Source organism: Eublepharis macularius, chromosome 4, assembly GCF_028583425.1.
Source record: "Eublepharis macularius isolate TG4126 chromosome 4, MPM_Emac_v1.0, whole genome shotgun sequence".
Taxonomy (NCBI): Eukaryota; Metazoa; Chordata; class Lepidosauria; order Squamata; family Eublepharidae; genus Eublepharis; species Eublepharis macularius.
In genome coordinates this window covers 158,930,649-158,943,693 of record NC_072793.1, presented here as the reverse complement: position 1 = coordinate 158,943,693, position 13,045 = coordinate 158,930,649, and positions in this window count along the sequence as shown.

Sequence of the window (13,045 nt, the reverse complement as noted above, 5' to 3'; positions counted from 1 at the left end):
GGGTCTTAGAGGTAAAAATCAGCAAATGGACAGCCAGTGCAGATCTCTGAGCATTGGGGTAACTAATAATGCTCCCTTTATCCTGCTTCTGACAATAGCCTTGCTGCTGTAATTTGGACAAGCTGAAGTTTCTGAACCATTTTCAAAGGAAGCCCCACATAAAGCACATTCAAGTAATCTAACCTGGGTGTAATGAGAGCATGATCACCATGGACAGATCATGCTTTCTGAGGAATGGCCATAGCTGGCGTATCAGCTGAAGATGCTAAAAAGCTGAAGATGCTAAAAAACACTGAGGAGACCTGAGCCTCAAACTGTAGACCAGGATCCAACAGTACCCCCAAGCTATGAACCTGTTCCTTCAGGGGGAACGTAACCCCCCTAGAACTCCTTAGTCTTCAAGCAACTTTGTTATTGACCAGCCAGTACCTCAGTCTTTTCTGAACTAATCTTCAGTTTATTGGCCCTCATCCATACTGTCTCCAGGCATCTGTTTGGGATTCCCACAGACCAACCTGTCTCAGCTGTTAAGAATATATAGTGCTGGATGTCATCTGCATATTTGTGATACCTCACTCTATATCTCCATATGACCCTCTCAGGGGTTTCATGTAGATGTTAAACAGCATGGGGGACAAGATGGAACCCTATAGGACCCCGTGCCATAAACACCATGGGGCCAAGCAGCAGTCCCCAAGAATCACCTTCTGGAATTGGCCAGTCAAGAGTGGAACCACCAAAGCAAGGTACCTCCTCTCTCAATTCAGCTGCCTATTCAGAAGGACACCATGGTCGATGGTACTGAACACCAAAGAGAGATCCATGAGAATCAACGTTGATGTACTCTCCATTCCTTGCCCAGCAAAGAACATCCATTAGAGCAACCAAGGCCATTTCTGGCTCGCCCAGTCCTGAATCTAGATTGAAATGGGTATAGATAACCTGTCTCCTCCAAGACTGCTTGAAGCTGCACAGCCACCACACACCCAAGCACCTTGCCCCAAAATATGGTTGAATCATATGTCAAGGAAGCACATAAATAGTCAGTGTGGTGTAATGGTTGCAGTGGCATAGCGTAGGTTAGGGGTGCCCGGGGCATGAGGTGGCATCCCTGGTCCCATGCGCGCATGCAAAGCACATGCGTGCTCTGGGCCCTACACGATGATGTCACTTCCTGGAAGTGACATCATCACACATGGGTGCACCTCTGCCCATCAGAGCGCTCCCATGGTTCGGGCCACTTGCCTCATCGCCCCTTACCACTTCGCCACAGCTGCCCGCTCCACCACTGGTCGCCGAACTGATGGTGGTGGCGTGGGCAGCTGCATCAAAGAGGTAGGGCCCAGGAGAGGCAAGCAGCCCATACTGCTGGAGTGGGGAGGGGCAGGGAGACGAACGGGGAGGTGGGCTGCCTGCTGCGCCGCCTGCCACACCACTGGGGCACCCACTAGGCACCAAGCTGGCAGTGGTGGCACAGGCAGCTGTGGTGAAGGGGTGGGGAGGTGGGCCGGGAGTGCTCTCGAGGAGGGGATGTGGATGTGGCGCCCCCTCAATATTTTGTGCCCGGGGCAGCTACCCCTCTGCTCCCCCATGCTACATCACTGAATGGTTGGCATGTCAGGCTAGGATATGGGAGACCCAGGTTCAAATACCAACTCTGCCATGAAAGCTTGCCTGATGATCTTGGGCCAGTCACACACACTCAGCCTTACCTACCTCACAAGGTTGTTGTGAGGATACAATGGAGGAGAGGAGACCAAAGTAAACTGTTTTGGGTTGCCATTGGGGGGAAAGGAGGGGTATAATTAAATAGATAAATGAATCTTATGACAATCAAATTTATTCCTTTCCTCACCAGTGAAAAATTGGGGTGGGGGGGAGACAATAAAATGACCAGAGGGAAAGAGCAGACCAGACAGAATATATATGGAGAGGCTTGGGTGATATTCTTCATCCCAGGACAAATGAAAATATTCCAACACAAGGAGCAGGAAAAGAAACACAAACAATGAGATGTGAGACCAGGAAGGTGATATACCAACCTGTCCAGCCAAGTGTTTTGGGCCAGGCAGGTCTTTCCCACCCTCTCCAGTTCTTTGCTATCTGCTTTCTTCTCCCTCACTGATTTTTGTGTTTTCTCTTTAGACTGGGAGCTCTCTCAAATACAAGAAGTCTATCAGCCCTTTCTCCTAATAAAAGTAACAAGTTCATGGAGATTTGTTACTAGTTCCCATGAAGGACTCTTGGAAGTCTGAAAGAGGTTGGGAATTTTTTGTGCTGAGTAAACCTGTGCATACTCAATTTAGTTGTTTTTCTTTGTCAGGTCATTGGTTTTTCGAGCTTAATTCTGTCCGTTCTAACTGATAACAGCTTTCCAAGATCCTCAGCAGAGGTCTTACCCAATTCTCCTACCAGAGATTCTGTAACTGGTGAAACCACATGTTGAATCTGGAATCATATACATGCAATCTATGGCCCCTGTCACCAGGCTATGGGTCTTTCCCGAATGCCAATATTTTTGATGCTGTCTCTGTTGCACTGAGTTGACGCAAGTTCTTGCGCCCAGGTTATTTGAAATATTAGAATGTTGTGACCACACCTTTGAACTCACCTATTTCTTACAGCCGCAACCATCACATGTTTTAACTCGGCTCCTGTTCCCTTTCATCCTCATGTCCAGGGCTTCTTTTTCTGGGAAAAGAGGTGGTGGAACTTCGGACTGCACAATGACGTCACTTTGGGTCAGCTGGAACAAGGGGAGAGTTTTTAAAAGTTTAAATCACCCTCGGCGGAAATGTTCACATGGCTGGTGGCCATGTGGCGTGGAGGGCAATCTAAACTCCCCTCTGTCTGGAGATGAGGGGGCAGGGCCACCGGCCATGTGACCATTTTCAAGAAGTGCTGGAACTCTGTTCCACCGCATTCCAACTGAAAAAAAGCTCATGTCCCATGTTCTTAATTGCCCAGTACACACATTATAGCAAATGAACATACATCCGGCATGTATGTACATACTTCTAGAAGAAAGAGCTAACATATATCCACTTTAATAATAAAACCAGGGACCAGTATCTGGATAAATGAGAATCTGATATCACACATTCAGCGATACGTGCATTGAATCTAATGTCAGAAATGCTCTGTGTGTGTAAGAAAAGGCAATCTAAGTGTGCGCGGGCACAGATTTATATGTTGACTGCCCAATGATCTGACAAAGAACAGCAACTAAATTGGTTGTGTACAGAGCTAGTCACAATGTCTACCACCAGCACTGCTCCATAATTCTGGATATTCCAGTGTCTGCGATTTGACTTCTGACTGATGTGCATTCATAAATGCAGGCATTACAGGATATGTATGTGCTTCATTAAGAACCGCCCTTTCTCCTGACTCGGTGGTTGTTTGAGACATATCCCAGAAGGCCTTATCCTCCTGGCAGGTCAGTAACAGAGTGCAAACTTGTGATGGCTGCCATTAACCTGTCTCTCCAACAGCTGGATTCATCTGCTCGTCATCTAATCACACACATCCCAATCATCATGAATACTTCTAGCACATTATATTATACACGGAAGAAGATCTGGTTGCAACCAATTGTGCCTCTGGTATCTGCATCTTCTCTACAGGCAAGTGGAGATGACATTTATTTTTCAGCGTGAAAGCGTTCAGGCATCTGCATGTGATCATGCAAAGAGGCCAATCACTCAGAGCTCCTCTTAGGTAACCTTCAGCCGAGCCATGGAATATCTGGTTTTTGTTTTCACTCTGTACACCTTAAGAAGGAAGAAGGGTTCTTCGTAACTCAAAAGCCCACGTCTGCTATTTTAAAGACTCTTTGGCTCAAAGAAAATTATCATCTTGCTTGCTGTGTTTTCTGTCATCCTGTAGGATCTACCGAACTATGGTTAAAATCCCCAATGATGGCAGTTTAGTTTAATTTTTTATGGTCCAGCCTTCTTCTAACGAGCTCAAGGCAGCATATATCCTCAAAATAAACCTGTGAGGTAGGTTAGGCTGAGAGAGGACAACTGGAGAAAGACCTTCATATGGGATTACCAACTCTGGGAGGGGAGAGTTTGGGAAGGGCAAAATATCTTAAAGTTCCAACAAGTTAAAACCAGGGTCGAATCCACATTCACCCATTACCCGCATGTTTATCGGATATCTTCCGTTTGCCTCCAATCCGTGATTTTTTCCTCTTCATTCACATCCCTGCTTCCAATCCGTCTTTCTTGCGCGTCCCTCCGGTCACATGGCCGCTCAAAAACCGCTTTTTTGGGCATGACCTTTTTTTCCCCGCCCATTTTTTTAAAAAAAAATTTAGCACACTTTTCCGTTATTTCGATCTTACCTTATAAAGAAACATCATTGAAGATAATGATGCCTCTCTTTCCCCCACTGACAGCACTGATGGCTCTCTCCCATTTCTTTTTTGGAAATTTGGAAGCATGTGGGAAGCTTTTGTGGGCATTTCCTATGCAGGACAGTTCAGTGCCTGAAGTTTACTGAAGTTTCACTTCCTTGGAGTGTCATTATTTCGATATTTCATAATTTCGATATTACAGTAATATAAAATAAAAAAATAAAAAACAGTTAAAAAGGAAGTTTCACGAGTCCGTTCTGAGAATGGATTCACCCCAAAATGATTTTTCAAACTACCAGATTTGATTCAGAAACAGCACAATCAATAAATCCAATGCTATGAAGTCAAAAACAGTCTTTGCAGACTACGGAGCACTTGCAAGTTGAATCAGCCAATAGGAACTCTCAGAACGGCCGGAGAGACAGGAAGTGGGGGGGGGGTTAAAAAAACGCATAAATTGCGCATTGGCCCGTTCACGGCCACCGTGAAACTCCCGTTGAAAACCTGTGACCACATATTCGGGAGAAATGCGAATGAAATGCGTCTGTTTAATGAGGTAATGTGACCGGCACTCGGGATTGCGTGGGGAATGCGGGGAACATGCGACTTAGAATGAGTAATGTGGATTCAACCCAGTACATAAATATGGTTAAGAGCAAATACATACAGTTAAAAACACAGTCTAAAATTAATTTACCCTCTACTAAATGCCATCTGGAATACAACAGTCTTATTGGCCTTCCTGAACTTAACAAGCAAAGAAACCTGCAGCACTCACTCTGGTAGGCCATTTCAGGGGAATGGAGCTGTCACTGAGAATGCCCATGAGCTAAATATAACAACAACAACAACAACAACAACAACTAGGGTTGCCAGCTCCAAGTTGGAAAATTCCTGGAGATCTGAGGGGTGAAACCTGGCGGAACCTGGAGAAAGTGGGGTTTGGGGAGGGACCTTGGCATGACGTAATTCCATACAGTCCCTCCCAAAAGTAGCCATTTTCTCCAGGTGAACTGATCTCTGTGGCCTGGAGAGTTGTAATTCCGGGAGATCTCCTGCCACTACCTGGAGGCTGGCAACCCTAACAACAACATCCGATTGATATACCATCCTTCAGGACAACTGCGGCGCCCAAGAGCATGCCCCGGGAGGTGCGTTCCCCTGCTTTTTCCCCAACCGGCCAGGTAAGCAGGGGTGGGGGTGGAGGGCGGGGGGACTGGCAACCCTACTTCCTGTTTAACAGCTGGAAGTGATGTTATAGCCGAGTATGATCCCATTCCTTCCGGTCTCCACCCCTGCCCCCTGAGTCCCCTGACAGGGAGAGGGGTAGCAGATGCACTGATTTAATACTCCTGAGTCCTGATGCTCCCAACTACCTTCACTCAGAAGCACCCTATAAATGTGACCTTTTGCATTCTTATTCTATCTGGGTTGGCTCTGGTTAGAGCTGGAGGCACAAAATGGTCCTCCTCTGTACACTACTAATGAATATGAGGTTAGTGTTACACAACTTCCCAGTAGAACTATTTCCTCTCTCAACGTGAAACCCTTAATGGCTTCCAAAATCTGTTGCTCAAGGTTGCCTTACCTTGCCTCATGGCATTCTGTTCCCTGCCACCACCCAGAGGCCTGTCTGCAAAATTCCATACCTCAAAGTACAGACTTGCACACAGTCTGTACATCTCCCAGTATGGCTGTAAATCATGACTCCTTTTCTTTCTGAGAGAACCCCGAGTTCCCCTCCTATTTTGAAGCAGAAATCCCCCTCTTTCTTCTTTGAGGCATCTCAACCATCTCCCCCTTTGCTCTAATGAGCTAGATTCCACTTCAGTTCCAGGGAACCCAGGAGTCCTGTCTCGCAGCCTTTCCCCCCCACCCAAGCTGTGCTGCGTAACCCACTTGAAATTCCAGATTCCGTATCTCCCTCTCCCCTCCCAGCTGCTCTCTGAGTCACTTCAGTTAATCCACCAGGAGACGTCTAGACCTGCCTCTGCTCACATCTTTCTGCTGTTAAATTAGGAGTTTAGGGTTGACGTTTTACCTGCTGGGGCCTGCACCAAGGCCCTCAGTGGTAGGCATCTGAAAAACGACTTGTATGAGTTCTAATGCTGAGCAATGATGTCTTTCCTCTCATTTTGAAGCAATTCAGATACTGTTCTCTAATTGCACTTCATGTACAGTCTGTTCCTGTCTTTCTGTCCCCCCCCCCCCCGGGAACAGAATTTCCCAAACTTCTGATAGCTTAGGCTTACTTGTTTTATAAATAACAATTACAGGCACATTCTTTACATTATGTTTCAAAAGATTTAGAACATGGAAAAGTAGGAATTGTCTGCTCTTATAGCAGCATTCCTAGGGTATCTGCGGGAGTCACTGTTCTGAACATGAGTTCTGATTGGAGCCTAGAATCATGCAGAGTCACATGACCAGCATGTTTCTGGGTGGGGGCTTTGCACCCAGAGTGACTGAATCATCCAATCACTTGCAGTTAGGGTTGCCAACCTCCCTCTCTTCCCCATACTCTGCCCTCTCCAGACGCTTTCCCCAAACCTCCAGGAATTTCCCATGTCTGAGTTGGCAACACTACTCACAATGCAGGGATACTCCAACACTGGAAGGTGATTGGCCAGAACACTACAGCATGCAGAGGTACAACTATCTCTGTCTTTTGTTTTTCAACCATCTTTTTGATCCTTGAAAAGCCACTGCCCGTACTTAACTTACTCTTACCCTAGACTGTACCTCTCCGTGTTAATCATATGTTTTAAACTCAGAGTTGCTCTGCAGTTTATAAATCTTTTGTACCATGTGGACTAGATGGTGCAGCTTCAGTTCAGCCCAAGGAGAAGGAAAATGCTACCCTATAACATTTCTGGGTTCGCAGACAAAGACTAACTGAACGAGGAAAGGCTTAAAACAATTTTGAGATGAACAGTAACTAAAACAATTTGTACAGCAGTCTCTAAGCCCTGTTCTACTAGAACGAAGGTCATGCGGTTGTAGTACATGTCCTCAAACTACCAGTTCTGCAATGCCGTTAAACATAATGGAATGTCTCTAAATCAGATATTTTATCACTCCCCTCTGTGCTTTATGTACACAACGAGCAGTGTCCCTCAGGTTAAAAAGACTGGCTGTGTAGCCCCTCTCAGGGCTTGCTGTATAGGGATTTTTATTTCCCTCTCCCCACGCTGTACAGCACAGTTCTGTGGGAAAGCGAGAGGCTAGGGATATATACATCTGACTTAACTGACTGCATCCATCCTACAACTCTCTAGTTGCAGCCCTATTTTAGGATACAGTTCTTGCTTACTTCAAAGCTTATTGGGAAGCGCCTTCTATCCTAATTAACTACCTCCAAAGGACCCCTTAAGTTACAGCAGGAGGTGAGGCCTATTAAAGCCCTTTCTTGCTCCATTCTGAATCTATAAATGCATACTGACCAGTGTTTAATGCTCAGCAATTCTCCTCGCTTGCAGCCCAGGGCCCTGATTTATGGAGGTCATTTGGAAATTTTAGCCCCCTCTGTAGTGTTTGCCATTTTCCCAACGTTCATAGCACATGCAGATCTGCATTGTAGATACTCAACGCCTTCATTTTTGAGCCCCTAACAAAGATAAGGTGACAGGCAGACCAAGAGTCCTGTGGCATAATAAAGGCCAGTGTGTTGCTTTCTTGGGAACCTATTTCATCAGATCATTTGCTGAGTAGTCTTTTGTGAACAAAAACGTGTGCAGTCATAAAGTCTCTTGTTCCCTTCTTCTTGACTTTGAACCATTCATCCATCTCCTATGATTATTAAAATGTAAATTGCAGCTTCCTGTCACTCATAGCAGCCAGGCGGACAGCCCTCCCTGCCCCCAGCCCAGGATTACAGTAAGAAGACTTTCCCTATTGAACCTTCCAGCAATTTGTATACAAAAATGGTTTCTAGTAGGGCTCACCTCTGGAGAAGGTGACATCAAGGTAACAACAAGAGCTTCAGGAACAACTGGAGGGGTGGGTGGGGAGACCAAATCACACCAATTAGAATGAGACCTAGAGGTCTCCACCTCTCTTTCCAATAAGGTTAGCAGCTGCCCAAGGGTGAAAAATATTATGTCCAATTAATAGAGAAGTCATGCATGGAAAAGGGTTGTTGAAGCTTTTTAAGGCATGAAGCTAAATAACATCACCCACTTGCAGATCAAACTGATATACTGAAAGTTGAACTACACGATACGAATGACACGCGAACAACACGCGAATGGACTTACACGTGTCTCCCCGTTGCTTTCCTGTACACTCGCCAGCGTGGCCAGACTGAGCTTGATCTCGTGTCTGTGCTGGCACAGGTTTCTTCTGCGCTCCTCAAAGATGCAGGAATGGTATCCCATCATGCACTGCCAGTTTGCGCATGCTTAAACCGTCCCCCGTCCCCTATTGCCTTTCTGTGCAGGAACAGAGAAATGGAAGCAAAACAGAATCACCACTCTGCAATGGCGATTCGATAATATTGTCTGCAGACACTCACCAATGTAAACCACTTTTTTGCTGACACGAGCACAGAGCAGAGCCACGGACGTGAGTTCATCGGGGGTAAAACAGACTTGGGAAGATGAGGGGGGGAAATGAATCTGGCCACTCGCATAGAGTTGTGTAATTCATCTCATCTAGTTAGGCTCTCAAAGCCTGTCTAGTGCAGCAGTTACAGTGTCAGACTAGGTTCTAGGAGACCCGGGTTCAATCCCTAGCTCTACCACTGAAACTCACTGGGTGACCATGCACCAGCCACTCTCAGCCTAACCTACCTCACAGGGTTGTTGTGAGGATAAATCTGAGGAGAGGAGAATGATGGAAGCCTCTAGACAACTAGAGGGACAAGTTAAAAAGCCGGAAACCTTGCTTTCCAAGGTAGCTTCTAGAAAAACTGGCTGGCTTATACATTTTGTATTTTTCTTTGTATATAACTAAGTAAAACAATGTTCCTATACACTAATCAACCTGTTCTATAATAAAGTAAAACGAAATTCATAAGCACCAACCAACTATTCAGGCTTGGGTAGCCAGCAGGTCTGGGGGGGAAATGCTCTGCCACTTTAACATAAGCTTAATGTCTGGAAATCAGCAATTTTCACAGCATGGGGGTAAAAAACATCACTTTAAGCCTCTGTTAAAAGTATAATACATCCCCTCCTCCCCTCGAAGCAGTTAGCAACCCTGTCTCAGATTAATCCACAATTACAAGAAAACTTCAGTTCTCTTGAGGGAAATTATTTGCTATCTCAAGTGTCTAATTCTGCCCCACTTAAATTTTCACTTCCACTATTCTGTAATTTACAGTCCAAACAGCCATTGTGGAAAGTCCAGGGCTGTTGGGATGGCAGCAGAATATCATTCCTGAAGCCAGGATATCCTGAGTTTGACAACAGCGTGATTCACCTCATGTCCTGGAAATTCAGTTCATGCCAAAAAAAAAAAAGTTCATGGCCCACTTCTTTCTGGGAAGAAATTCCATTCAGATATGTTATTATTAGTAGAAAGTGATGCCTCTGCATTGAACAGAATGATTCAGAATCTCCCAATCCCTTCCCTTCCCCTTAGTGGGTAGAGATTTCCTTCACGGATGTCAAGGCAGCGTACGTTGTTCTCCTCTGCTCCATTTTATCCTCACAACCACCCTGTGAAGTAGATTAGGCTGACAGGAAATGCCTGGTCCAGGGTCAGTCAGTCACTTTCATGACAAACATGGATTTGAATTCAGGTCTCCCTGAGACCCCAATTCTGGCACAACATTCTAACCACCAGGGCTTTTTTTCTGGGAAAACAGGTGGTGGAACTCAGTAGTGGAACTCAGGACCACACAATGATGCCACTTCTGGTCAGCTGGAACAAGGGGGGAGTTTTTTAAAGTTTAAATTGCCCTCGGCAAAAATGGTCACATGACCAGTGACCCCGCTCCCTGACCTCCAGACAGGGGAGTTTAGATTGCCCTCCATGCTGCTCCAGTGGAAATCTGTCTGTAGATCAGGGGGCAGGGGCCACTGGCCATGTGACCATTTTCAAGAGGTGCCAGAACTCCGTTCCACTGTGTTCCTGCTGAAAAAAAGCCCTGCTAACCACTATACCCTATACCACACGAGATTTCACACACACACACACACAAATGTATATATGTATGCATGTATATAATGTCCCATGTATATTAGTGTATATGACCTATGTTTTCCTCACAGGGCCCATAATGGCCTTTGAAAGCATTATAAGATCTCTTACAGATGGCTGTGGGTGGCTTCTACACTCCAAGATTTCTCCACATTGCATTCATTTCCACAGTGCTGAGATGTGTGTTGGCTTCCACACATGGGAGTTTTCTGTGTAATTCCCTTTGTCTTTTTATGGTTTTCTCCTTCCACATGTGCTTTGCTGCAGATCTGCATTAGTAGCTGGGGCTATGCTCATCACAGCTTCTGAGCCGAATTATCCTTTTTTTCTTTCTTTCTTCATGTGTTACAGGCTATAACGGCTCTACTAAAATCTGAAATAGATACATGACAATCGATTAATGCTATAAGACAATATTGACATACAAATCATATCTCTCCGGCCATCTTGTAGCTTCTCCTTCCCATTCAGTTCCAGGCATAGTCCCACAATGAAAAGGGTTGGAGACATCCTTTTTAAAAAAATGAAAACTGAGCATTCAGAGGGACCACAATTTGAAAAGGTAGGTGAAGACAGATTGTTTTAGTGCTATGATCATTACTGTTTTGTGTGTTTTTTTAACTCACAAGAAAACCCTGTGGTGGGGAAGTGTTGGGAAATGGTGCTGACATAGGTGGGACCAGGGCTTTTTTTCTGGGAAAAGAGGTGGTGGAACTCAGTGGGTTGCCCTTGGAGAAAATCGTCACATGGCTGGTGGCCCCCGCCCCCTGATCTCCAGACAGAGGGGAGTTTAGATTGCCCTGCCGCCAAGCAGTGCAGAGGGCAATCTCAACTCCCCTCTGTCTGGAGATCAGGGGGCGGGGGCCACCGGCCATGTGACCATTTTCAAGAGGTTCCGGAACTCCGTTCCCCCGCGTTCCCCCTGAAAAAAAGCCCTGGGTGGGACCTTTGCAGCAGAAAAATGTACACCATTCTTCCACATGACATGCCAATGTGCTTGGACTGTATTCATTCTAAAAAAACCAGTATGAAGCAGGTTTGGGAATGAGTGTATTAACAACAGAGAAAACCCGAAAAGAGGACAGGTAGTGGCTTATGTTGTGCAAATGTTCCAAAATAAAATAATATTTTTAAAGTTCCAGTTTGAAAACCAAGGTGGTGGTGGTGAAATCTCTGTGTGGATGTAGCCTTGCTTTCTAGAAATGAAGTAGTCCTCCTCCAAAAAAGACATCTTGGCAAAGGATTTTTCTCTAGTAACTGAGAACTATGAGAATGTTGTGTAGCAGCTCAGGATCTCCTGCTTAAAAAATAATAATTCCGAATCCCAAGCAGATTGGAACAGGAGATGGTGTTTAACCTTCGCTTGCTATTTCCTCAGTCTAAATCCACTTAGGGACTGATTTATATCAAGAAAATTGCATGGGTAACACCTTTATGGATCTTCGGAGCAGCCATGTGGAACTGGCAATTAACTCTAGTGTAGCAATAATGTGTTGCAGTGCTGGGAAACCTTGGCCCAGAGTAGAAAGTGTGGCCATTTCTCATGCACGGAGTCCAGCACATTCGTGAGGAACCCGGTGTTAAATAATTCATAGAAATTCCAGAGCATTGCGTATATATTGAAGCAGTCCCCTTTGCTGGAAGCTGCTGGGGGGAAAGCGTAGAAAATTTGCAACCAGCAGTGGCCCTGCCATGAGAAAGAAGAGGCAAGTGTCTTTCTTTGCAATGAATGTTGGCTGCTGTCAAGGGTGGAAAAACAGCTTGGGTACGCTTCCCTGGGGAGTTCCCTATAAGCCCCACTGAAACAGATATGAGGGGCTGTGCATTTTAATAGAGAACTTCCTAACTGGTGACAAAGGAGCCTCAAGCCCCACTGCTTGAGAAAGGGGTTTCCCCTCCCCTTTTTAACCTCCAGCTCGATGAAGAGGTCTGGAGACCTGGAAAGCTGGCACGGCGTTTTATGATCTTTTGGTTGACATTAATTAAACGTATTATTTTGGTGTTTGCTCCCTAGGAGTAATTAACATGTGTAATCAAGATAATCCACACTATGGTATTCCCCATTACTATGTATGGATGTGAGAATTGGACATTGAAGGAAGCTGGAGGAGAGTTTTGCAGCTACCATGGACAGTCAAAAAGACAAAGAAGTGGGTTCAGAATCACATCAAGCCGGAATTTTCCATAGAAGTTAAAATGACGAGACGAAGATTATCGTCCTTTGGTCACATCATGAGAAGACATGATTCTCTGGAAAAGTCAATAACGCTAGGAAAAGTGGAAGGCAGTTGGAAAAGAGGAAGACCCAAAATGAGATGGCCAGACTCAATAAAAGAAGCCACATCCTCCAGTTTGTAAGATCTGAGGAAAATCGTTAACCATAGGACATTTTGGAAGTCTTTCATTCATAGGGTTGCCATAACCCAGAAGCGATTTGTTGGCACATCACACACACAATGTGGACAGCTGTGTACTTTTTGTTTTCTGCCTTGAGAATCCTCTGCGTCACGTGGTCTTCAAGCCCAACTAGGAGGCTTT